Raw genomic sequence first — 26477 nt, 5'->3', positions numbered from 1 at the left:
CTTTTTTTTTTTTTTAATTGGTTGACTGCATTTGTTTCCTGATTCTAATATTTTACCAATGTAGCAAGGCCTCCAGTCAATGAGGAATACATATATTAAGTCTGTAAGGTGTAGCTATGAATTTTTCCTAAAAGGAATATACAAAACCCAAACCGACAGTGGCCTAGCAGGCAGATTCTCTGGTGTAACAAAGACCTGGATGACCTCCTTGAGTGGCACACGAGTATTCGCTGACAGAGACTGTCACCTTGACATGCAGCACGTCTGTCTGCTTTGCCCTCACAGGTAAGATTCTCCAGACAAAACCACTATGACAAGAAGGGTTACTTAAAGTGAGGATTAACACTGACATGTTTAAAAAAAAAAAACCAAAAATAAAATTTGGAGGGGGAAAAAAGTTGAAGAGGTGCAAATGAACAAACTCCTACTTGTTCCTCAAAGGAAAAACAAAGAGCTTTCAGAAACACCTCTGAGAGATGTAATAGAATATGAGTAAATTATAACAATTAAAAACCATTAAAGATAGAATAATTGAGAATACCTGTTTGGGTAACAATGACTTTCTTGAATTCCTCGTAACAGAGAGTCTATTTTTAATCACTCTTTTTGCAAAACCTTGCATAATTTAACAATAATTGCAGATTTTTAATTTTGATACATCCACAAGAACATAAAGTGAAAACCATAAATTATATACTAACTCCAGCTGTTAAATGTTGGCATTTTGTCTTTAAAAAAAAAAAGTTCAGAAATCTGTTTCCTTAAACCAAGGAAATGTGGGAAAAGGCCATCCTGCCAGTGGAAACCTTCAGCAGCAGAAAGCTCACGCTGCGGTTTCTTGCCGAGGCAGCAAACTCCACTGAAAGAGAAGTTGCTGCCAACTCAAATACTGTTTGCTTTCACACCCAAGAACAAACTGTGTGCACGGCAAAGGCATCCGAAGGGCTGGGAGCAGCTGGAGGGGACTGCAGAAAGGTAACAGTGGTGTCAGAGCTACTGTAAACTGGTTCTCGCTTTTCTATCAGCAACTTAGCATCCCAGAAAACAGCGCAGCCCGGCAGCCCGACGTCAGTACCTGCTGTAATTCAAAACCTGGTTTTTCCAAATCAACAAGCCAAGGGACTTTTCAGAAAGAAGAGGGGGGAAAATCAGCCAGACAAATGAAACACAGACTCGCTCGGTGTGATTCGAAGGGCTAGAGAGATGCAGGTTTAAATGGAGTACTGAGAAATTTCCATATCTCGGCGCAACATGTAACCAGCTTTCTCTGCAAGCAGGAAATGCAAAGGAAGTGTTGACTATAGCCCTATAAACCAAAGGCAGAAGGCTCTGCCAAAGCAAACATCGTTACTGCAAGGGCTCTGCTGCTCCGAAGACCCTCCAAGTTCCCTCTGCGTCCTGACGGACTGGTGTCACTAAGGATGGACCAGGCGATCAGGAATTCTACAGGAAGAGAAAACGGCGCAAGTCTCCGAAAGGCAAAAGGTTTATTTCATGATGACTTTCTCTTCATGGAAACAAAGGCCATCTTCTTATTGGGATGGCACTGTTTGACCTCCAAATTAAAAATGGCTAAATAAGAAAACCGCTTTTCTTTCCCCATACAGCTTTGAACTAACACTTTAAACTACAGTGCAGTTGCTTAAAATGGTCAATTTCATGTCCTGCGTATTTTACTAAAATAAATCACCGTGCAGGGCCATGGAGGTGGGAAGAAAAGTCCTCTATCTGAGACAAAACTATATGTTATGAAATTCTGCCTCCCTGTGCCTGGCATGCTCAGTTTCAGAATCAAACACAGTTCATCATTTTAAGGAAGCATCCTTTTCAAGGTGGAAAATTATATTGTTTTTTCCTAAACTCCTCCTTCATCTAAGTCCCTTCTTTCCCCAAACACTATGACTTAAAACAGTTCACAAAAATGTCATGGGCCCAAAACATGTATATAAAGGAAATGGTGACTCTGTATGAATGGAAGATCTAAATATTCCCCACACATAAAAATAAAGTTTACCCAGGGCAAAAATATCACATATTTCCAATTCCAGATTGGACCTCGTAAGGTTTCAATATTAAGAGTCAACTTTTATTGACTTCCTCTAGTTTAAAATTAGAAACCTTTTTCTTACTGTCTTAACCACCCACGCCTACTGCCCCCACCACAAAAAGTTTGATGGTTTAGACACAGGTTGAAAAAAAAAAAATCTATTCAACTAAACAAAGACTGCCTTTCTTCCCAAATAAAAAGGAGTATAAGAATTTGCCAACTGTTCCCCCAGGACACAATCCTACAGCAAATACTCCTTGCCTCCAGAATGATTGATGTGATGGCGTTCCTTTCTTTCATCACTCCCTACCTTGTCTGGTCGCTGGTGAAAACCAGGAAGCCACAGACACACACTTCGGTCTTTTGCTTGCACGGGCCTCAATTCTCCAATGCCAGCTTGCTGCCAATGTCCTTGTAGCCAATGGTAAACAGGCCACAGGGTTCAAGTTAACTGCAGAGCGTTACCACACTGAACATCTGGTCATGAATGAACGGATTGCCTAGTTAACTCTCAGCATTGGGCAGCTGATGAAAAATTCAACATTTTCCTTGTTGGCACAGTTGTTTTGGAGAATTCTCTAGAGCTTCCTGAATTATATTAAGAAAATTTCACTGCAGCAATCTATATCTGTGAGAACAGCTGGTGTTGAAAGGGATCTGCTGCTCTCTCCCTGTGCTGGGGGACCTCATGTTGGATGAGGACACTTTTACTACATTTGTCCTTGAAAACTTAGCCCTCGCTCTGAGGTATTGGGTAGAGCAAATGGCAGCAAAGGCAGCTCCCAGTTGCCGTATTCTACACAAATGAACCTCTTAATTCAGGGTGAAAAAAATCTATCACCCAGCTAAGAGGACACTGAGATCCAAACAGTGCATTATGAAGACCTGTCTCAGAAAATATAGCTGAATGGTCATCAAAACTATTGTTGGACTCTGAAATCAGGTCAGTCCCAACACCACTGTATATTTTCTGAAGATTTTCAGAATAAAACAAAAGTCTTTTGCAAAACCCCACGAGATACAATGTGTCCAAACATTAGTTTTTCACCACATGACTGATTTTAAACTTAGCAGAACCTTTTATTAAACCTAAGAGTGACACAGTTAGAGCAAATCAAACGTAACATGACATACTATGCTCAAAGAAGTCACATTGACAGAGGTGTCCATTGAAGCTTAAGAAATAAAATCTCTAAAAATATAACAATAGTGTTTAAAGAAATTAACTTGTTAATGGATTTATGGGATATATTATTATTCTTTTGGGTTGAAAAAAAGGAAGTGGTAAACTTAAGTCAAGCTAAATTTAGGCTATTATCTATGCAGCATAAATTTCACTTCTGTGTATAAATGCTAACTTGCATATTTCTCCATGGTAACTAAACTATGATTAAAACAACAGTGAAACCAGCCTTTAAAGCCACCTGTTTAACTAGGAACAACCTAATTTACAAAAATACTTAAAACTTTGGAAATTTCCTGGGCATCTATATCATGCTTTTCCCAGTAGAAAGCTCACTTTTCCATGAACATATAATTGCAATGTACTTGGCCTAGGTCGTAATCATTCTTTTTTTAACTAGTGTAATTTTTTCATGTATTGTTCACTTGAACATAAGTGGTATTTAAGATTATAAAGAATAAGACTCTAATAACTCTTCCAAAAGGAAGTTATTTTACCGCTTGGAAGGGATTAATTTACCTAGAAAGTATCTTCACATTTTACAAAAAGAACTAATGAAAGAAGTGAGAAAATTCCAAGCTGAAATGACTATCTGAGATGGCAAGCCACATTCAAACTAATTTTTTTTTTTTTTAACTGAGATAGCCTTGTAATTTACTAATGAAGAAATGGGCTATTTTATTGGTGAAATTAAAGAAATAATTATAATATGTCCAAGAATAGTAAAAATGTAGGTATAAGCAATATTTTCTTATTTAATTATAAAACATAAAAGTAGATTTGAATGTGAATCATTTTGAAACCTTAGAATTAGGCTTAGACTTGAAATACTGAAAACCCCTTGAAGTCGAAACATAATCATACTAGGTCAGGTTTGGTGTGAAATTCATGACTCACATTCATGACACATATTCAGAAGTGCCTCATACTAAAACTTTATTATAATCAAAAATTGATCCTCAGTTTTTCTGTCTCCTGGTCTTTACATGATGTAATGTCTAAGGTCACAATTCACACCCTTAAGTAATGATGACTGTATAAGACTCATGATAAAAAAACTCATAAAATGTCACAATTTATAATTTTATGTATACTCGCCTCTCTAATATCACGTACATTTGCACAGTGGATGCTAATTAGATAACAATGGTATTACTATAACGTCTATAAAACCTGCCTTTAAAACCAAATTCTGTTAAAAATAGTCTTTTCAAGCTGACATAGCCCATTTCCAGGGTCATATTTAAAATAATTAGTGCCATTGCTAGTAAATGTTCTAATAAAACTTGAAAATGACTCCAAAGCAGAATGCAAAATTCTCTAAACCTGAGCAATAAAGTTTTCCAGTAATCTGAGATAATCTTTCCAAGGGATGTCTACGAAATCAAGCAAATGTTCATTTTAAAGTTCAAATTCCCTGAGACCATTTACATGGCTCCTGAGAACTAATCTTGGAGAACTGGACAGACAGAACCTGTTCTCTCTGATTCTCTGACAGACACAAAAGTCCTGATGAGCACAGCAAGAGTTTCTGAGAAGCAGACAGAGACAAAAGTCAACTCCTTCACCAAAATGTCAATTATGTAGACTGAATTTCAACAAGAATTTCATCAAGAATTACCACACCCATAGACCAGCATGTAAACTGCTTATATCCACAAGCTCAAGTCCAAGGCAATCAACAGTTATTTTTGGAGATATGGGATTTCTGTCTTATAGTAACTCTGGAGAGTTCCCTCTAAAGCAAAGTCCTTTGAATCACCAGTGAACCCTTCTTTTTAAGCTTTCCCATATTTCAAAGTCAGTTCAGTTAAGAGACATGGAATCCAGGAGACAAAATTCCATAGGTGGTAGTCATTTGTTCTAACATCCCAGGCCTTCAAAAAGAAGGTCAAAAAGTTACCAAAGAGTGTGAACCAGCACCTGTGAACCATTTAAGGAATAAAGTAACTATACCCAGCAAGAATGTATCTACTAGGTTTCTCCATAGGTAATACAAAATCTTTTTAATGAACAGAAAAATGCATTTTTGCAATTAAGAAAAATAGGTACTTTCAATAGGGAAGGTTATCAAATGAAAGATTATCAATAATAATAGCTACCTAATATTCAAATATGATTTTGCATTTGTTAAGTAGTTGTCACAAGCCTTAAGTAATTAATTTATTATACCAAGCTAGTGTCTTACGGTTGAAATGACTCATTAGGGAAATGAGATAGTTTGCCCCATAGAGCTACGACTTGCCTTGGGACTCTAATTCTTGTGTTCCTTTCAGGGTTATGCCTCTTAATTAGAGAACCGAGGTGGATAAACTCAGGTAAATCCACCCAAACCTGTTCCCATGTAGCCTGAAAATAACAGCCAGAGCACTACAGCTCAGGGATCACATGACTCTCTCTTACAGAGCCCAAGATCAGGCCCCAAATAGTTCTCCTGATCAACCAATTTCTTCTCTCCCTCTTACACACCTCATTCCAGCCACACTGGTTGTCTTTCTCTTCCTCAAATCCACCACACTCATGGAACCTTAAGGTCTGAGCACTGGCTGCTCCTCAATCTAGAACGTGCATCTTCCAACGTTCCCCTGACCGCCTCCCTGCTGCCATTCAAAATTCAGCTCAAATGTCACTTCCTCTGATCGGCTTTTCCTGTGTGTCTCCCCCAAAGTGGCCCAGAGGCACCCTTCTTCCATCACCTCTTTTTATATTTCTGCGCAGCACTTTTATCTGACACCGTCCTTCACACAGTCTAATACTTCACCACCTAGAGTGTCAGGCAGGCTTTCCTGGTGGCTCAGACAGTAAAGAATCTGCCTGCAGTGCAGACCCGGTTCAATCTCTGGGTTGGAAAGATCCCCTGGGGAAGGGAATGGCAACTCAACTCCAGTCTTCTTGAGAATTCCATGGACAGAGGAGCCTGCAGAGCTACAGTCCATGGGGTCGCCAACCGCTGGACATGACTGAGCGATGAACACACACAGTATCAGCCACACAAGAGCAAGCTTCTTGATGGCGCTATAAACAGCTGTCTGGCACACAGTCTTTAATAGATATTTGTTCAATAAATAAATGGATCATATACCACACCATTACAGTCCCCAATAACATTGGCTTTCTCCCTAAGAACACAAGTCCCCATGACAAGCGCAATGTTTTACAAATTTCCTGGATGGGAGGATGAGGTTACTTATGAGTTAACTTAGCTGCTTCAAAATGTGTTTTAAATGTTCTGCAGAAAAGAGGTTGGTTCCTTAAATGATGAACTGAGTAGCCACTGGGAAACAGAAATAGGTTACAAGATGCTAAGTCCAGTTATACAAATCCTTTCTATGTCAATCAATCATCTGAGTAAATGAGGAAGTATAGAGGAGAGGGAGTGGCCTGGGCTTCAGGCAGGAAAAGGGACTAAGCAGAGCTGAGTCAAGTCTTCCCTTGAACTCTAGTACCAGGCCACATAGAACCTTGATTGCCGGCATGTCACAGCATCAAAGCACAGTGAGAATCCTGCAACTTCAATGGAGCAACAACCACAAAGAGTAGGAAGCTCACTAAGTGTCAGGTGTCACCAGAAATGTGGTGTCCAATGATCACTCTAGTACCTAGCAGTGAGTGCTCCCGCCTGAGTCAGGCATCTAGGAAGTTCGTTCTACCTCAATCCTTACCTCAAGCCAAGGATTTAGGCACACTACCATCATCTTCTTTTTTGTAAAGGAGGAAGCTGGACCTGGAAAGCTTAAGTAACCAGCCCATGGCAGAGCCAGGATTTGAAGCCAGAAGTGTGGGTCAAAGCCAAAGCTCATATCCCATTTGCTTGTGTCTCATGAGGACCAACTTCCTCCCAAACACTCAAGGAAACCTTTAGAAGCCATATGGTCAGGTAAGATCAGGCATGAAGTAACCTACCTCCAGGTAACACAAATTCTGGTCGGTGAAGGAAGGTTAGGAACCTGAAAAGTCACAGGTGACTACAACGAAAGAAGAAACACGTACCAGTGGGTACAACCAGCTACATAATTTGAAGGACCCAGTGCAAAATGAAAACAGGGGACCCCTTGTTCAGAAGTATAAGAACTTCAAGATGGCGGCAGCAGAGGATCAAAGCGACCACAGGGCCCTTCTGAGTACAGCTCCTTGCCTGTACGGGCAATACACCCACCCCTGCAGGCAGCCCAGTTCTACGTGTCTCATTTCTTTGAAACGTTACTCCTTGCATTTCAACTGTATTCATCTCTTTATAAAGAACAATACATGAGTCACAAAGGACAAGTATAATATTTAAAGTGGAAGAGAGAATCAAGGCATGGAGAAATCACGTGCATTTTTCTGACTTTATTCTAAATTATGCAAGGGTTGGGTAGGAGACACCAAGTGGCGGCCCCTGGACCTGCATGATGAGCCCCAGGAGACAAAACTCAATCTGGAAAGGAGCAGATCTGACTAGGCTCTGAGGCCAGACACCTTAAGGGGATGCCAAGCAAGGCATCTAAACTGCTCCATTAATTAGGTGGACAAGGGTTGATAGTCTGAGAAAGTTTCATCTAAATAAGAGTCGCTAGTGACATCTTGAATTGTCAGCCATTGTCCATGTGGTTCTTTTGAGTCATTCTAGAAACACTTTCCTAATGTGCATCAAGTGCCAAGTCATGTGACAGGCCCAGGGACATGCCTGCCTGCCTTTATGGAACTAACGGGCCAAAAACTGGGAATAAATGTCAGGTAATATACAAAGACACATGAAGTCACAAAGTGTGGTTAAGACCTATCAAGTCTGTGGAACCATGAGAGAAGAAAACAAACAAACATGATCTTAGAGTCACCACTGACAGGCCAGGGCAGGGGGGTCACAGTATTATGAACACTGCACTAAAGCTCTCGCTGGACTCAGAATTAAGCAAAAATACTTGAGGTCTTCAACTTAGACAATTTTAAATGATTTTGCTATCCACCCTGGAAGAGAGAGCCTAGGACAGTTCCAGGCTCCATACCATGCAGACCCAATCCTACGGTGTCACTCTCCATATATGGGAAAGTGAAAGTGGGGGAGGCGGGGTAGAGGGGAAGGAAGGACAGAAGGAAAAGAGAAGCAGATCACTCCCTTGAGACCAGAGAATGGCTTTAAAATAGAACCATTTCTTCTTTTTCCTCTTTCCTCCTCCAAAAAGCTCAAAAACCCTCTCTGAACCACTCACAGCCTACATCACTACAGGGTCTTAACATTATTTTAACAGAGCTTTGTGTGCGCAAATACTACTAAAACCAGAAATTGTGCCCCTTCCCTAGAAGCAGCTCTCTAGTCTGACTAGATATATATAGTCTATGTATACGGTATGTATGTCAACAGCGCTTAAGCAATATCTTGTCTCCACTTGCTTCTGATTTCTCTGAATTCTCATATTAACCTCTCTCGTGCTCTCTGTCTCTATTTTAACAGTGCTGGGATTTTCCCTCTTTGAAACTTGACAGAAACGTAAGATATTTCAGTTCTTGCTATGAGGCACTAAGCGAATTGAAAATATCGCCAGCACTTCAAGTCTCATTAGTTTCCTTTAAACACCTACTTGGCGGATGTAAGCTAATGTGAACCCTTCTCACCCTGTTTAAATTCCAACATAAAACTTGTACACAACAATAAAATATGTGGCTCATTTGTCATGCTTCCATGAGCAACTGTGTCACTCACACCAAGAACCACGGGCTGGGTGTACAGAGAGCTTTCTTTCCTATTTCCCATCACTCAATTGAGCCTTCTGTAGAAAAGCTTTTAACAACCACATCTGGCCTTTAATAAATCACTGCACTTTGTCTTCCTGCCAAAACTCCTCCTTTATCTAACTTACATCTTCATGATGAGATCGGAAATCGCGCATTATGGTGGTGACAAACAATTGTAATTATGTCATTAGTAGCCATTTAGTCTACAAAGGTGCTCAGAGAGGAAAGAGAATGCACAATAAGAAATATAGGATAATACACTGATCACAGTTCCAATCCGCTTTTACTTCATGAGTGTAAAAAGCTGGCGTAATTCTTGGGCACAGCAGGCAGTAATGGCATACCACTTTATGAACTATGTAGCAATTTTATCCCCCTATCTACTTAAAAATAAAAAAGCATTTAATAGCTTGATCGAGACATAAAAAATTATTTGTGATGCCTCGCTGATTATAATATTTATTTTTCAACTTTTCAGAGAAGTGATTTTTTCTGTGAGGTAAGAAACTTGAGTTATTTGGGTTGAGAAAATGTAACAAGCATACATATGGGTGCGTGCATATACACTTTGGTGTACATGTGTGGGCACATGTTACATATTGTGCGCACGGACACAGACACATTACATATGTATGTATCGTGCATGAGTACAAACACATTACATCTAAGTGTGTGTTGTACATGTGCACCCATACACACACTCATACAGGACTCAGTCAACTTCTCAATGTGATACATTCTCTAAGGACCCCCAAATCATGAAGGAAAATGGGACTAAATAGAGATTTAAGAAAATGTGGCATTTATTGTGATTCCCACCATCTCTCTCATTGTGACATCTAGGAGTAAGGCACCCCAGCATAAAATAAGCCATTATTTGGGTATCCCTAAAGTTCTAAAACCCTATATGTTTCTCCAGTATCAGTAAAAAAATCAGATGATGCCTGATCCTGCACAGAACAGAGGGCTACCATCCACCAAGGCTGAAGCACTAGTAACAAAGGGACAGAGATGAGGGGGGAGATGAGGGCTTCGGGGTGAAAGCTTCAATGCCTGGTAGCCTACCGAGACGGAACACAATGAGATGAAAAGTCCTCTCCCACCACATCTCCACACCTGAAGTGCATCTACCCGAGATATGTAAGTCAAATGTATCAGAAGTCCACATGGCCAGACTTCAGCAAGAGCAAGGTTATTCCATACAAAATCTCAGTCAGGTACTTGAACCTCTGCACTTCTTACAAAACTTCATTTCACTGTCAAATCTCTACGTGAGACAGGCTTTGAATCAATTCATTTAGAAATTTCCCTGTTTGCTAATTCAACAACTATCTAGACAATGTCTACTGTGTTCCACATTGATCTGTTAATCCAAGGATAATTAAGACGTAGATACGGGGGCAAAAAGTTGGAATTTGACATTGATGCCCAATCTACCTAATCTAATGTTAACAATTACTACCATGATTTGCAGAGATGGGGATATTTTTTTTTTAAATAATAAGCTCTCAATTTTCCCCTTGCACTTGGCAGTGTATGTTTTTCTGGGAGGGTCAGAGGCTGAACTATCTTTTCCTTAATTAAAAAAAAAAAACTTTTTGGCAAGTAAGTGAAATACTAGGCTTATATCTCTAATACTGGGGTAAATCTTGTCAATATCATCAGCTGGCTGATTCAACTCAGGATTGGCATAAATGCAATGAAGCCAGTGATTGAAAAATGGTAATAAACAATCTAAAAACCAGGTATTTAATTGCACTGGGTCTTTATAAAGTACAGTCTTTTCTGTTTTGATAATTAGCTTATAATTATTGCTTCATGTTTACTTTCACTTGAATATAAAAACCTCAGGTTTTCAAAAGATGCTTCAGAAATAATAAAAGGTAATTTTTTTTTTCCTCAGACGTTCTGTTAGGAAAAGAACAAAGTCCCATATCCACCCAACAAATTGCATAAGTTGCAGACAACCTCATTTTTCAATCTACTGGAGGAGGAATAAGAAAGTGACCATTACAGACAAAAACAGAGAGTAAAACTACAATAGTAAACAGAGGCTGTAAGGGAACACGTACGGGAGAAAGAACTCTAAACCTAAAGAAAACCAAAGAGCCTTCAGCCAAATTTCCCTACAAGCTGTCGGCTTGATTTTTTCTTCATCAGTCTAAGGTCTCAGGATGTCTTTTAACGCTCGAGTCCTCCCTACCCCTACTCAAAAAACTCTGACATTTAGATTTTTTTTTTTCCCTAAGAAAAGCTTATCTGGAGCTCACAAGCTTCTTTGGTTACATATGAAAGAAACTGCACTCACATCCACATTATCTTTATTTATCAACTCCCCTGCACACTGCCCCGTGGGTACTAGCAGTTCAAAAGTTCAAAAAGGTTTTTGAAAATAAACCAAGATAGAAGACAGGCACCAATGCCTATTTGGAACTTACATTCTCCTGCCTTCTAGCATTCTCTAGATGACGGATCAAGAGGAATGATAAAAGATAGAGAGTGAGGCGGTTGCCAGGGGAAGGTATCAGTTGGTGTGGATGGCATTTCTCATACTGCCTGAAAAATTCATCTCGTCCCCACAAGCCGTCAGGACTGATCTACCTACCTACCACACCTCAGGATGAGAAGGAATAGTGGAAAGCCTCCTTCACATCAAAATTCTTCCTTCTGTTTATTCTTATATTTTTCTTTTCTGGCAACCCACTCCAGTAATCTTGCCTGGAGATTTCTATGGACAGAGGAGCCTGGTCGGCTACAGTCCATGGGGTCGCAAAGAGTTGGACACGACTGAGCGACTAACACTTTCTTTTCTTTTATTCTATTTTTGTGTGCTGTTGCTTCGAACAATGCTCTAGAAAGTTCCATTAGCCTCTTGAAAGTGATGGTCGAGAAAGCTTAAAAAAACAGGTCTTTGATGGTTCAACCTCTCTGAACCTCTTTCTCACTGGATTAATTGGCTGATGCCTTCATTCTATAAACCATGATCCTACTTGTAACAGAAGATGAAGCTGACTGCTAGTCAATCAATGGAGTGTGATATTTCCCTTTAAATGAATGAAATCAGTGGACACAATACAACGCAAACCATCTGTTATAAAATATTAGGGACCTGAGCAGATCACTGCCTCCTCTTGAGGATTTGCTATCCTCAAGAGGAGGAATCAAATCCAACTGGAATAAAGTTATTCTGAAGACAGAACTACTCTCCTCCACTTTTTTTCCAGATGAGAGAGTCCGTGAGGAAAGGAATGACACAACAGTACCCTCCTACACTCCATGATGACAAGTTCCAAACGGGGGACCAGTATGCCTTAGTAAGTCCAATTAACTCCTGGCAATGCTACTTCTGTCTGTTGACTCTGAAGAAACTACTGTACATGCCAAAATGTTTATGGCAGTAAAAAAAAAAAAAAATTATAAACATCCATCAATGTTGGAATGAGTAGGCACAAGTCATCATCAGAATACAGTGGGCAATTTCAGCAGGGTAAGCTGAAGTGAAGTAAAATTGCTCAGTTGTGTCCAACTCTTTGCGATCCCATGGACTGTAGCCCACCAGGCTCCTCTGACCATGGGATTTCCTAGGCAAGAATACTGGAGTGGGTAGCCATTCCCTTCTCCAGGGGATCCTCCCGACTCAAGGATCGAAGGCGGGTCTTCTGCATTGCAGGCGGATTCTTTACTGTCTGAGACACCAGAGAAGGCAGAATAAGCTAGATCTATACATATTAACACTACATCATTCTCAAAATCAAGGATGAATAAGAAAGCACGAAGAAGTTAGGAGACAAATACATCTTGATGCTAAACTTATAAACACTCTCCAAAAAGGCTAACTATGTAAATACACATATAAAAATGGAATAGAATAAGGAACTCCAAACTCCTCATGAAAAGTGTTTCTGAGGAATAAGAAGAAGAGTTAAAGGGGATCCTGCTAGAGCTGAAACCTTTTATTCCTTTTAAATAAATCTACAAGCAAACAGGGGCACCTTCCCAGGTGGCTCAGTGGTAAAGAACCTGCCTGCCAACTCGGGAGACACAGGAGACGTGGGTTCAAATCCCTGGGACAGGAAGATCCCCTAGAAGAGGAAATGGCAACTCACTCCAGTATTCTTGCCTGAAAATCTCACGGACAGAGGAGTGTGATGGGCTACAGTCCACTGGGGTCGCAAAGAGTCAGACACAGCTGAGCACACACAAGCAAACAGCACAAAATGTTAACGACCGTCATTCAGGTTGCAGAGGATGCAGGTGACCGCTCATCTTTGTGCTTTCCTCTCACTTTTACATATCCTGGGCTCCTGCTCCAGCCACCTATCAAATACAATTCCGAAAACGGTTTGAAAATCATTCCATCAGTTAGGGGGTCTTTTTACATACACTTGACCAAGCCTACTCTTCATTAGATGAAGAGATTTTACAAGCAAAGTCAGACTCATTTCTCGAAAGAGAAAGTCTAGGTAGGGGGATTTACTGGGTTGGTTTGTTTGTTTTGTTGGAAATATCATAACCCAAAGTATCTGGAGATAGGGAATAAAGAAGCTGGACCTCTTCAAATTCACAGAACCCTAGCTTGTTCATACGTGGCTGACCATCAGCTGCTCTTCTTGGGTCCACTCGGAGTGAAGATGATGAGTCCTCAATAAAACAAAAACTTGCCTGAACCTCCAAACTGGAGACACCTTTCAAAAAAAAAAAAGAAAACAAAAAACACCTGTGCTTCCCACCAATATCTCTAGGTTGATGGCTGCTAAATGGAAATGTAAGGAAGGGCCACACAAAATCAAGGGCACCATCAGGGCCTGCACTGGGATGAGAGAAGGGTGACTGATGTGATACACACATGCCCTACCTTTATGAGAAAGACCCAAGGAATGACAGAACTCCAAAGACAAGCAAACTGTCCATCCAAATGTAAGCTATGTGAAGGAAAAAAGATTAAGATCAAAGTCAGTGACATTATTTCCTTTCAATAATAACAGTAATACCCATGACAAGAGACCTTGTGTTTTTCAAAAAATAAGACTTAGAACAATGGCCTATTAATTAATTTCTTCAAAGGAAGGGATGGTTGAGGGTGCCCCAATGAGTTGGGTAAATTATTTTGGAAACCAGACCTGATTGTTAGGCCTGATATTGTTAACCTGTTCCCCAAGAATCACGGGGTCAAAGTGCAGGTTTTCTTACTGACAGTTGACCAGGTTTCTAAAAATGTTGTACAAAGGCCATTAAGTACAGAAAGGAAACATAACTGTTGACTTTAAATATGCAGGCAAAAGTCACAGTAAATAACAATAATTTGCTTGGATTATTGTTCCATACGGCATTTCACAGAAATCCAGCATACAATTTGCGAGAAAGTGCAGGCAAATTAATTGTATACTTTCACCTTTTCTTCTCAACTCACATATGAGAAGAATAACATTCTACCCCATGCAGAGAAGCCCCATACGCGGCATACGGTTTTGAAAAGAACGTAATCAATAGTATCAACTGAACCCAAGATTAGATTAAATGGCAGACAGAGGCAAACAGCCTATAGCCATTAAGAATCATCATTCCCATGGCTTTCAACCTCCCGCGCCTTGACGGCAGGCAACAGGGCAGTATGGTTTATCATGCAGAGACTCAATCCGATACAAAGTGCCACCCTCAGGCTGAGGCAACAGTTTGTGAAACGCCTCCAAAGGCTGAGTCTGGCGCCATCAGCTTCCAAAATCCTCCACTGCTGCCCAGCAAGCAAGCCTTACCTGGAGGTCTGCCCAGGGGCAAGTAGACACAGCCTTTAGCTCAGAGCGGGATGTTGGTTCAAGATCAGACGCCAAGGTTTACTACCTGTGCCACTATGGAGGAGCTACCTAACTTTACTGACCCTCTCGACACTCCGTGCAATGGGTCTCCTGACAGACTCGGGCGCGGAATGCACTTGTGAGCACAAGGCACGGAGGTCAGCGAGGCTCTGTGTCCACTAAACTCATCAGGCAGCCAGCTGGGTGTGTCCAAGTCGTGATCACATCGCCATGGCAACAGCTTCCCTTTATGGAGTAAACACCAGGCCAGAAACAAATGTCCCTTCCACATGTCAGGATCCTACAACTCAAGGTAGAAAATCCCCACAACCCCATATTACAGCTGGGGAATCTGAAGCTATGAGTAACCTGCTCACTCACCCAGCTGGGCCAAGACTGATGCTGAACAGAAAACCAGGTTTATCTGAAGCCAAAGCTTATCCCCTAAACCAGTGTTTCACCTCCCTGGTTGTGCGTATGTGTCACTGGGAGAACTTGCAAAATTCTCACACCTAGACCACCCTCCAGACCTATTAAATTGCAATTTCTGGTATCTAAGCTCTAGGTATTAGCATTTTTGAAGTTCCAGGTACAGTCATGCTTGAGAACAACTGTTCTAGTCACTATCTAACACCAGCAGTGTGCTTCTTCTCCAGTGTGTTAGTTTCTTCCTGCTACTACAGCAAATTACCATCGATTAGGGACTAAAAATGTATACATTTATAGTCTTACAGTTCTGCAGGAGATAAGTCCAAAATGAGTCACCAGACTAAAACCAAGAATGTTGGAAGGCCTGTGTTCCTTCCAGAGGCCACAGGAAAGTACCTGCGTCCTTGCTTGTCTTTTCCAGCTTCTAGAGGCGGCCTGCACTCCTGGGCACGTGGCTCCAGCTCTCCTTTTCAAAGCCAGGCACACGGGCAGGGCGTTCTCCCGCTACCATCCCTTTTTTCTATACCTTCAATCTCCCACTTCAACTTTTAAGGATACTATAATGAGAAAAGAAGAGAAGTGAAAGGCAAAAAAGAGAAGGGAAAATATAAGCATCTGAATGCAGAGTTCCAAAGAATAGCAAGGAGATACAAGAAACCCTTCCTCAGAGATCAATGCAAAGAAATAGAGGAAAACAAAAGAATGGGAAAGACTGGAGATCTCTTCAAGAAAATTACAGATACCAAGGGAACATTTCATGCAAAGGTGGGCAAAATAAAGAACAGAAATGGTATGGACCTAACAGAAACAGAAGATATTAAGAAGAGGTGGCAAGAATATAGAGAAACACTATACAAAAAAGATCTTCATGACCCAGATAATCACGATGGTGTGATCATCCACCTGGAGCCAGACATCCTGGAATGCGAAATCAAGTGGGCCTTAGGAAGCATCACTATGAACAAAGTTAGTGGTGGTGATGGAATTCCAGTTAACTGTTTCAAATGCTAAAAGATGATGGTGTTAAAGTGCTGTACTCAATATGTCTGCTAATTTGGAAGACTCAGCAGTGGCCAAAGGACTGGAAAAGGTCAGTTGTCATTCCAATCCCAAGGAAAGACAATGCCAAAGAATGTTCAAGGCACTCATCTCAAACACTAGCAAAGTAATGCTCAAAATTCGCCAAGCTAGGCTTCAACAATACGTGAACCATGAACTTCCAGATATTCAAGTTGATTTAGAAAAGGCAAAGGAACCAGAGATCAAATTGCCAACAACTGTTGGATCATTGAGAAAACAAGAGTTCCAGAAAAATATCTACTTCTGCTTTATTGACTATGCCAAAGCCTTTGACTGTGTGGATCACAACAAACTGGAAAATTCTTTAAAAGATGGGAATACCAGACCACCTGACCTGCCTCCTGAGAAATCTGTATGCAGTCAAGAAGCAACAGTTAGAACTGGACATGGAACAACAGACTGGTTCCAAATCGGGAAAGGAGTACATCAAGGCTGTATATTGCCATACTGCTTATTTAACTTATATGCAGAGTACATCATGAGAAACGTTGGGCTGGAAGAAGCACAAGCTGGAATAAAGATTGCCGGGAGAAATATCAATAACCTCAGATATGCAGACTACACCACCTTTATGGCAGAACGTGAAGAGGAACTAAGAGTCTCTTGATGAAAGTAAAGGAGGAGAGTGAAAAAGTTGGCTTAAAGCTCAACATTCAGAAAACTAAGATCATGGCATCTGGTCCCATCACTTCATGGGAAATAGATGGGGAAACAGTGAGAGACTTTATTTTGGGGGGCTCCAAAATAACTGCAGATGGTGATTGCAGCCATGAAATTAAAAGACGCTTGCTCCTTGGAAGAAAAGCTGTGACCAACCCAGACAGCATATTAAAAAGCAGAGACATTATTTGCCAACAAAATTCCGTCTAATCAAAGCTATATTTTTTCTAGTAGTCATGTATGGATGTGAGAGTTGGACCATAAAGAAAGCTGAGGGCTGAAGAACTGATGCTTTTGAACTGTGGTGTAGGAGAAAACTCTTGAGAGTCCCTTGGACTGCAAGGAGATCCAACCAGTCCATTCTCAAGGAAATCAGTCCTGAATATTCACTAGAAGGACTGATGCTGAAGCTGAAGCTCCAATACTTTGGCCACCTGATGCAAAGAACTGACTCATTGGAAAAGACCCTGATGCTGGGAAAGATGGAAGGCAGGAGGAGAAGGGGACGGCAGAGGATGAGACGGTTGGATGGCATCACTGACTCGATGGACATGAGTTTGAGCAAACTCCAGGAGTTGGTGATGGACAGGGAAGCCTGGCGTGCTGCAGTCCATGGGGTCACAAAGAGTTGGACACTACTGAGTAAATGAACTGAATTGACAATGACCCTGGGTCCACTGTGATAATCCTGGATAATCTTCCACATGCAAGGTCAGGTGATTAGCAATTTTAATATCATCTATAAATCTAGTTCCCCTTTGCCATATAATGTATTCCCAGGCTCTAGGGATCCAGAAACAGGTATCTTCAGGCGGCATTACACTGCCTACCACACCTGACAATTTTACCTCTGGGGCAGGATCATGGTTAAAGGAGTACATTCTAAAGGTGACCTGAAACATGGTCTCGGTATATCAGCCTCCTGCTCACTTCATAGTTTTACGGGGAATATCTTATTTGACTTAGGTACCAAGGTAACAGCCCAGGGCCTTCCCTGGTAGCTCAGCGGTAAAGGAGGCGTCTCAGTGCAGGAGACGTGAGTTTGATCCCTGGGTCAGGAAGATCCCTAGAGAGAGAAATGGCAACCCACTGCGGAATTCTTGCCTGGGAAATCCGATGGACAGAGGAGCCTGGCGGGCTACAGTCCACGGGGTCACAAGAGAGTCGGGACACAACTTAGTGACTAAACCACAACAACATAGTGGCTGAAGCACTAAAGGTGTTCAAGAGGCATTCGTGGAAGAAAGAAAAGAAAGGGTCTTGCATTTCTCCCGCCAAAGCATTTTGTATCAGATATCCTATCAAGTTTAATAAGGAAAGAGATAACCAGAATCTAATTGGATATTCACATGAACAATTTCTGCTGGATTCCAAATCCAGCAACTCCACTCTGCTCCTGCACTAGAAACTATACGGCGCCCACTCTCCTCAGCACACAGAAGCCTGCATCAAACTGTAGGGGAACTTGGGAATAATATGCCCTCAAACTTGAATCTTCTTTGCCAGTGGTCACCACAGAAACAAACTGCTTTCAGGAGGGTGTTTTTCGTTGGGTTTGTGTATTTGGGTTGTTTTGTTTAGGAGGTGGGGAGAAATAAGGGACACTTACTTTTAAAAAAAGAAAGAAAGAAATCATGCTTCTAATCCTTAAAATGACTAAAATAGTTTCATCCTTTCATAACCTGTCATCACGCATGTTTCTCTAAAATTAAACACATATGGCTCAAGCCAGAGTTACATTATGCACCATATTATGTAATTATCTTTTCAATTTATTACTCCTCAAAATAGAAAAAGATTAGCCTGTGTTTCTTAAGTCTGAGTAAACATATGGCCTGAAGATTATAAATGACATCCTATCTTTAAAAGAATTTCCAAGACTAAACAACACACAATACTCTGTCCGCAAAGGCCATATGTGATAGTAGGGTTGTAAGATACGGAAGATGTGTGTGTGTGTGTACATATATATATGTATATATATACATTTTCTTGCTTTCTGCCATGTCTTTGATGTCATGAAATATTCCTGCCAGCAGATCATAAATAGCAAAAAAAAAACAGAGACCAAAAATATCTCCATTTCAGTATGTCCTATTAGCATCAATTAACTTGGGTCCTGTTTAATCCATAAGGAGTAAGTCACCAGTCACCTAGGTGTTCATATAAGAATTCTCAGTCTCTGCACACTTCTGGAGCTTTGAGCCCACTTCCCTGGCAGCCTGTATACATCCATTCTCATGTTACCGGGTGGTTTAAGACCTCTGTTGAGACCCTCTGCTTGATCACTGTCCTCTTCTTCCCAGTCAGAAAAGAGGTGGTCAGGCAGGGGTGCTCACAGCTGCCAACAACCCCCTTCCGACAGCGACAGCCAACGCGCGGCAGAGGCCCCCAGCGCCAGGCAGCAGAGCGCAGGGTCTGACAACGGCTGAACTATCAAAACCTTTCTTCAGGGGGGCTGGCGGCTTGAAGACTTCCCGTTTGCAACAGGCAGAGATTTCTACACAGGGCTGCCAAGCAGAAAAGAAGTATTCTGGAGACAATTCATACTCAAATCAATTTAACTGTTGAGCCCATGTTGAGGGATATCAGAAATGAAATGGTGTGAGAGGGTTTCTGATGCCTTTATATCCCCCTTAACTGAAAAGGATGTTTTTGTTTTTTTTTAAGTAATAATCCAGCAAGTTGAAAACCAGCTAATCAGGCTTTCACAGAACTGTCACCATATGTGCATTCACAAGGGTTTTACATAAACATTTTGCTATGAATGTCCAGCAAGAAATTGTGGATTTCAGAAGACTTTTCCTCAAGAAAATATAATTTCCTGTGGATTGATCCCAACAGCTGGTAATGGTGCTGCAAAGTAAATTTGAAGCATATAGCATCTGATACTTTGAGTAATGAGGAACCTTTTCAGTAAGACTTTAAAACAGTTAAAGGATGTTTTACTCTGACATGATGTAACAGCTACCCATTTTCAAATCATAAAGGCAATTCTTTTTATCTGCTCTAAATGGGTAACCAAAGACAGGGAGACCAGTTCTTATCCTCTCATAATCACTGCACAGTAGAACATACAGAAACTCGGTTTCTAATATCTATGATAAGACTACAGCCCACTAAAAATAAACCACACATTTGGCTACAAAAGGATGTATCTTAGAGGCAGAATCACTGAACAAATCTTTCAGGCTCCATTCCATGTTGACTGAATCTTTGGAACCAGAAGTGCCACGTTTACATTATCTGGCACCTTCTCGTTTAATACAGATTGACACTGATATTCCCCAGAGAAATGGGTGACAGTTCAATCAGGAAGAAATATGTCATATTTATATATACATATTATATATGTAAGATTAATATAAATGGGAGGCTTTTCTTATGGGTGGGTTCTCATCACAGGGCCTTTGCACTTGCTGCCCTCCTCCTGAAATGCCCTTCCCCTAAGCTTCTGCATGGCTCCCTCCGGTCTCATTGTCTTTTTCTTCCTTAAAGTAAAAACCATACATCCTTCACTCACACACCCCATTTCCTGGCCCGGAATGAGTTTCTCTCTATCACTTACCACCATGAAACACACACTGAATTTGGTTTCTGTCTCCTCTACTAGGATGAAAGCACCCTAAGACCAGGGAATGGTTCTGTCCACAGCTGTATACCCAGTGTGTGAGAGGGGACCTGGAATGTAACTGACACTGATAAATTTACTGAGGGAACAAATGAACAAGCGAATGAATGAGTGAATGTGCCAATACAACAGCCTAAATGTTGCCTTCAGCAGGCACTAGGCCAAGAAGCACATTAATCTATAGTAGTACAATTATACTTAGGCTCGTCTATCATTCCAATGAAAAGGGGCTGAGTCTGAGCTAATTTCCTTTAAAAAAAAAGGCGGGGGGAGGAGGGGCAATTTCAGGCTAATATGAAACAAGTAATAGGAAAAACTAAAACAAAAGCCTTGAAAAGGCAGTATGGCCCAGCAGTTAGGTACCTTAACTCTGGGGTCAAGCTGCCTGGGTTCAAGTCTCAGTTTCTCTGGTAAAAAGCTACATGGTTTCAGCAAGAAATCTCACCTCTCTAGGCCTCAGCTTCCATGGCTATAAAAATGGTCAATGATAGGGCTTCATTGAGGATACAACAGGGACTTAAAGTAAGCACCATGTCAGGCACATAATGCTAATTATTCCTGTAAGTGATTTTCCATTTCAAAAATTCAAATAATTAACAGTCTTGAAAGGAGATCTGGAGATACTGTTGATACTTTTTTCCTACTTCATTTTTCACAATTTTTTTTAAAAAAAGTGAAAAGTTTGTTTCTCTGAGATAGTTACAGCATTTATAAATTTTAGGGTGGATTATTATTTTTATGTTTCAAAATTTTTTTTTGGTTTCAAGAAATTACAATATGCTTCCTGGTGTAACTTCTTTTTTTTCCCCCTGATGTTACTTTACTCAGAGGCACAGCCTTCTTCATTCAACCAAAGGTGCATCTTTGTTGTTGTGTACCCCAAAATTAATCTGTGTTCATAAAACTGCCCTTACACTGAATCAATGTTCTGCATATATGCCCAGAAGAATTATCAAATAAATGCCCAAACCTGCTGTAACACATTTTAAAACATTTCTCCAAATGCAGACATTTATGCTTCTTGAGTCTTTGAGGAATGCATCATGGAAAAATTCAGGACTTCAACTAGAGTCTGCTTCATTCCTCGAAACCTGACTTTTCCAAAGCTGAACTACACATCGCTGCCCTCTGCAAAAAAAAAAAAAAAAGCAATAAATGTATTTTTCCCAGAACAAACATCTTTGATACGGTTTTTCTCAAGAAAGACTGGTACCTTGTCTATTTTTCTCACCCACTGCTGATGTTGAAAGTCAACTGAGGGATACTAATTCTTACCATGCACAGCTTCACACAAGTACGAGGCAGGATGACCAGCCTTTTACTCCGAGATGCAGTGTTGAGGGCATGTCTTAGAGGCTCTATGGTTTGATGCATGGAAGATGTAATAGAAGTGGTGTGTTACTGGACAGATACCACATGATGCAAAATAATTCTTTAAATTCACATAGACTAAGTACAGGTGCTTACATTATGACAGAAACAGTGTACAGGATTTCTACAAATCTGTAACTCCTCGCCCCACTTGCTTACAGCTTATGAATCCACTCCAGGTCCCCCTGCAGAGGAGACACCTCTGTCCAGGAATTACAGGAGAGACTGAATGACCTTTTTCCTGTGTTTTCTGACTGCCTGATGCTGACACGTGGCAGGCAAAGCCTCTCACAGAGAATGACACAGGAAACAAGCATGCATCCGTGTCTGCTCCGGTGTGGATGACCAAACGAGCACCAGCTTGTGATTGAGGGAAACCTCAGTTCTGATTCCGCCTCACCACTCACAGTTGTGATCCAGGGCAAGTCACTCAATCTCTTTTGATTTGTCATGGATAATCTGAGGGAGGGAAGAACAGGGGTCGAAATATCCACCTCACTGATTAAGAGTAGGATCACACTCATCAGAATGCCCAACACTGTGACTGATATATAAAGCCCCAAACTCTCAAAACTGACCATGAATGTTCTTATTCCTATAGAAAATGGAAGTGCTTCAATACAGAGCGGTCAGTCTCTTGCCCTGATGGCGCCTGTCTCCTCCTATCATCTTGGAAACAACCTGTCATGCCTGGACTAATGGTTCTTAGTCCTGCTTGGCAATCAATTCAAATGCCTAGGAAAAGGAGAGGGGCAGGCAGTGTGGCTTGCAGGGTATGGAGCTGTCCAGACTTGATCCTTGCACCTGGGCACCCTTAGGAAAGTTATTTAATGGCCCAAAGTATCAAATGCCTTGCCTGAAACTCCATGAGGGTTCTAAATAACTACCTCCCAGACTATCTTTCACAGTAAAGTCACAAGATCTACACAGTCAGGGTAAAGGCAGATTTATAGGGCTAAAATGTCTGTCATACTCCCCACTCTGGTCATAGGGACACCAATGTTTTGTCTGTCGTGTTCTTAACACAATGAACATGTTAAGGGGGTAAAAGAAGATGCCCCTAGAGTCAAAGTGAGCCTAGACCAAGGATTGAAAGATAAGGCAAAAGGTAATCACACATGGAGCACAAGAAAGTCCAGCTACCCCAAAAGTGAATGTTAACCAAGACAGATGTCACTCCGAATCCTTCAAAATGAAGCAACCGAGCCTTCTCTTTGAGTAAAGAATAGAAAGAAATGACACAGGAATAAAAGGCGGGTCTCACACAGGGGTTGTGAGCGACCCCACCCCTCCTCCATCTTCAGATTCAGCACCTGGGCACCATGGCAACCAACTCACAGCATACACAAATTTTAAAGAAGAAAGAAAATGGAGAACAAACACATTTGGGGTTAAACATGCTTGACTAATTAAAAATATTGTCCTGCTTAATATAGGCAAACTGACTGGAAATTAATGTGCCACCTGTCCACATATTTAGTAAGAGTAAAAACTTAAGACAGAAATTTCAATAGGTGCTTTATCTCCTGATGGATAGGAAAGACTGCCCAAATTCAAAACGCCTCCCCCCTCCCCACCCCACCCCCCACACACATACATACCCTAAATATCCAAGCAATAAGGAGCTGGCTAAAAAAAACTGGCAATACACCCATATAAGATAATGCTGGAGGCTGCCACTAAAATGTGAAGTCATATATCTGTATTAAGGATATAGCAAGAGGTCCACTCTATATATATTACACCTTTACTATTTGTTTAATTTCTGTCTTCTCATCCCTCAATGGATTTTATCCCCCTCAACAATTTTTAATGAAAATAAAACTTTAACTTTGTCAGAAAAGTTAAGAAAGACAATTCATGTAACAGTCATATACCAACTCCAAGATGCTACATATTAACAATTTCCTCAGCTTGGTTTACCATACATCTTTAGTCATCTATTGTATCTTAGATATCAGAGTAAGCTCCATGATATATTCTAAAGGGAAAAGATCAACTACCAAAGCACAGGCACAATACTATCTCACTTTTGAAAATATATATGGGTGTGTGCACTCACATGCCTAGAAAACACAATGGAAGGAAATACCACAAAATGTTACTATTAACAACATACTCTTTTTTTCTCATTGCCTACCACACATGCATTTATGTTCTCTTCTCTTCCTCTCCCCGCTGCCCCCCCCCTTTTTTTGAGCAACATTTATTCCTTGTGAAATAAACAGATATGTAATTAAAGTAAAGAAACAAGGATGAAAAGAGGGCAAACAGCTAAGGAAGGAGGCAGGGAAGAAAGGAAATACTCCAAGTCATGATCATATCCCTCCATCAACAGCAGTAGCTCTGTGAAAAGCCAAGTGCCTAACTCCTGAGCAGAAATGCTGACCAAGAAGGCCAAAGAAGGTCAACAGAGAAGGAACCGAACTGCCATTCCTGATGGCCATCCAAGGCTTTTCATAAGCAGACTAGCTACTTTTCAGATAGAGTTTTAGAACAATTTCCAGTTACCTCCCTGCGACCATCAGCGGGAAGTGATGGGGACTTCCTGACCCCAGGCTCCCGTGGGCACCTGCTGTCACACACAACCCACTACACCAGCTTTATAACGCAGAAGTTAAACAGACCCCACTGTTGGCCTCCATGCCGTCTGCGGACTTTCTTATCAGGAAGCACTTTGGCAGCATCTACTCGGGGCCTGGCCCTCGGCTCTGGAAAGGCAGGAACATTCCAGACACAGGACTGTCCACCTCTGCAGCACATCCTATGCCCCAGACACCACTTTATGTTGTCCTCACTCCTATATCTTTCTGCCAATGCATTTGTCTGTCAATTTAAGGACTCACTGGATAAGATTTAAGGTCTAATTTGCATTTATTAAAAGAATGGGACAAATGAAGGGGCATTTCCTCTGCCCCAAAGACTATTCTGACAGCAGCTTTTGGAGAGAACCTTCTAGACACACTCTAGCCCTCTGATGAAGGTCAAAAGAGGAGGTCACAAGAAGGCCCAGGAGAACAAAAGGAGAATTTGAAGGCCTGGGTTTCAAAGGCACCTCTTTAGAGTCTTGCTTATAAAGACTGGATATCCCTATGACAACAGCATGGATAAGGGATAATAAAATAGTCACAGAGCACACAAGATAAAAATGATGCCTGAGATCAGACATTCTAAGTTTTAAACAGTAGTGGCTGATGGAGCAGAAAAGTCTAATAATACCATGCATTAGTCTTCAAATCCTGCATCTGGCTTCACGTTAATAATCTACTGTCAAGTTTTAATTCAGAATGCTCTACTCTCCTGGTACTTTCTCACTGTTCTTGTTACTCATTAAAAAAATAAAAGGTACTGCCAAAATATACTATATTCACATACTACGAGAATTCCAGATATTTGGAAATACGGCCTGAAGTTTTCATTCATAGCTTAAGTCATTTGTACCAGCACCTTCTCCTCTCACTCGCAAAACACATATACACACATGTATTCCAAAGATTAGCACTCCAGGCCACAGAAGTAGGTTTGTAATCAGAAATAAGCATACTATACCACTCCCCCCACCAGACATTCAAAAGGCACATGTGTATTTCAAAGCTCTGAGAAAGAAGCCAAGCGTGGCCCTAACTGGTCTGTCTACAGAAAGTTTTTATTTACTCCGTAATCACCTGATTTCATAAAATCTCATGAAAAATCATGAGGATCCCAGTGAACTTTTAAAAAGTGAGTATCCTTAATCAGGATAATACCTTTTCAATTTGTAAATTGTGAGTATAATTTTAAGTCTTATTGATAAGAAAGAATGTTTCAAGCATCAATGAAACTTTGTAGGATGTATACATAAAAAGTTTTCTGAACTTGAGTCTTTGATGTAAGAGTCAGTATTTATACAAATAAAACTTAGAATGTGAGAGCCAGAAGGAAACTTAGTTATCATGTAATTCAATTCTCTCATTTCACACATAAGGACACTGAGCAATGTTAAGCGGCTTATGCATGATTGTGGGGCCATAAATGATCCCAGAACACCAAGTGAAGAGCCATAGAGAAAGAGAGAGAGATGGAGAGGGTGGGGGGCAGGCATTATTAGGAAAACAGTGGTCAGAGAAAAACTCAAAGATTAGGGTTTTTTTCCCCCCATTACAGGCATTAGTAACTAATGCTGAGGTCTTTGACTATAAAATAATCATGACCGCAAACTGCCCTTAACCCAAAACATAGACTCACACCCCCCCCCCAACAATACAGAAACTCAGCCCTGTAACAAAAAGACAACTTTAGAAAACTGATAACATAAACCACTTAAAGAGCAACCACTTAGTTTATAGTAAACCATTTGGTTTGGTTTTAAAATAGGACTTCAAAAGGGCTCAAAATAATCAAAACTTTAGATTATAGCATGTTTCAAAATAGAAAAAACAGACCAACTACTATAGCCATTTACCCAAGTAGTATTTACAAAGTATCTACTTCCTTCTAGGCATTGTGTTTAGAGACCAGAATACAGTAAATAGTACCCAGAAAGTTATATTCTTGCCTGTGGGAACTGGTAAGAAGACTAGCATTAATCACTAT

At 40.9% G+C, this 26477-nt stretch overlaps 1 protein-coding gene across 5 annotated transcripts in view; it reads right to left on the bottom strand.

The window, feature by feature from the left end:
- Positions 1-26477, bottom strand: part of FOXP1 (forkhead box P1) — a 611298-nt gene that overhangs the window by 414977 nt on the left and 169844 nt on the right. The window contains exon 3 of one of the 5 annotated variants that reach the window (XM_061128082.1): positions 21505-21662. The exons of the other annotated variants lie outside the window; for them this stretch is intronic. The gene's annotated coding sequence lies outside the window, so the exon portion shown is untranslated. The remainder of the gene's footprint in view (positions 1-21504; positions 21663-26477) is intronic. 5 annotated transcript variants of the gene reach the window in all.

This window comes from Dama dama, chromosome 24 (assembly GCF_033118175.1).
Source record: "Dama dama isolate Ldn47 chromosome 24, ASM3311817v1, whole genome shotgun sequence".
NCBI classification, from domain to species: Eukaryota; Metazoa; Chordata; class Mammalia; order Artiodactyla; family Cervidae; genus Dama; species Dama dama.
The sequence above is the reverse complement of the archived record's forward strand: the minus strand, read 5'-3'. Positions and strand labels throughout refer to the sequence as shown.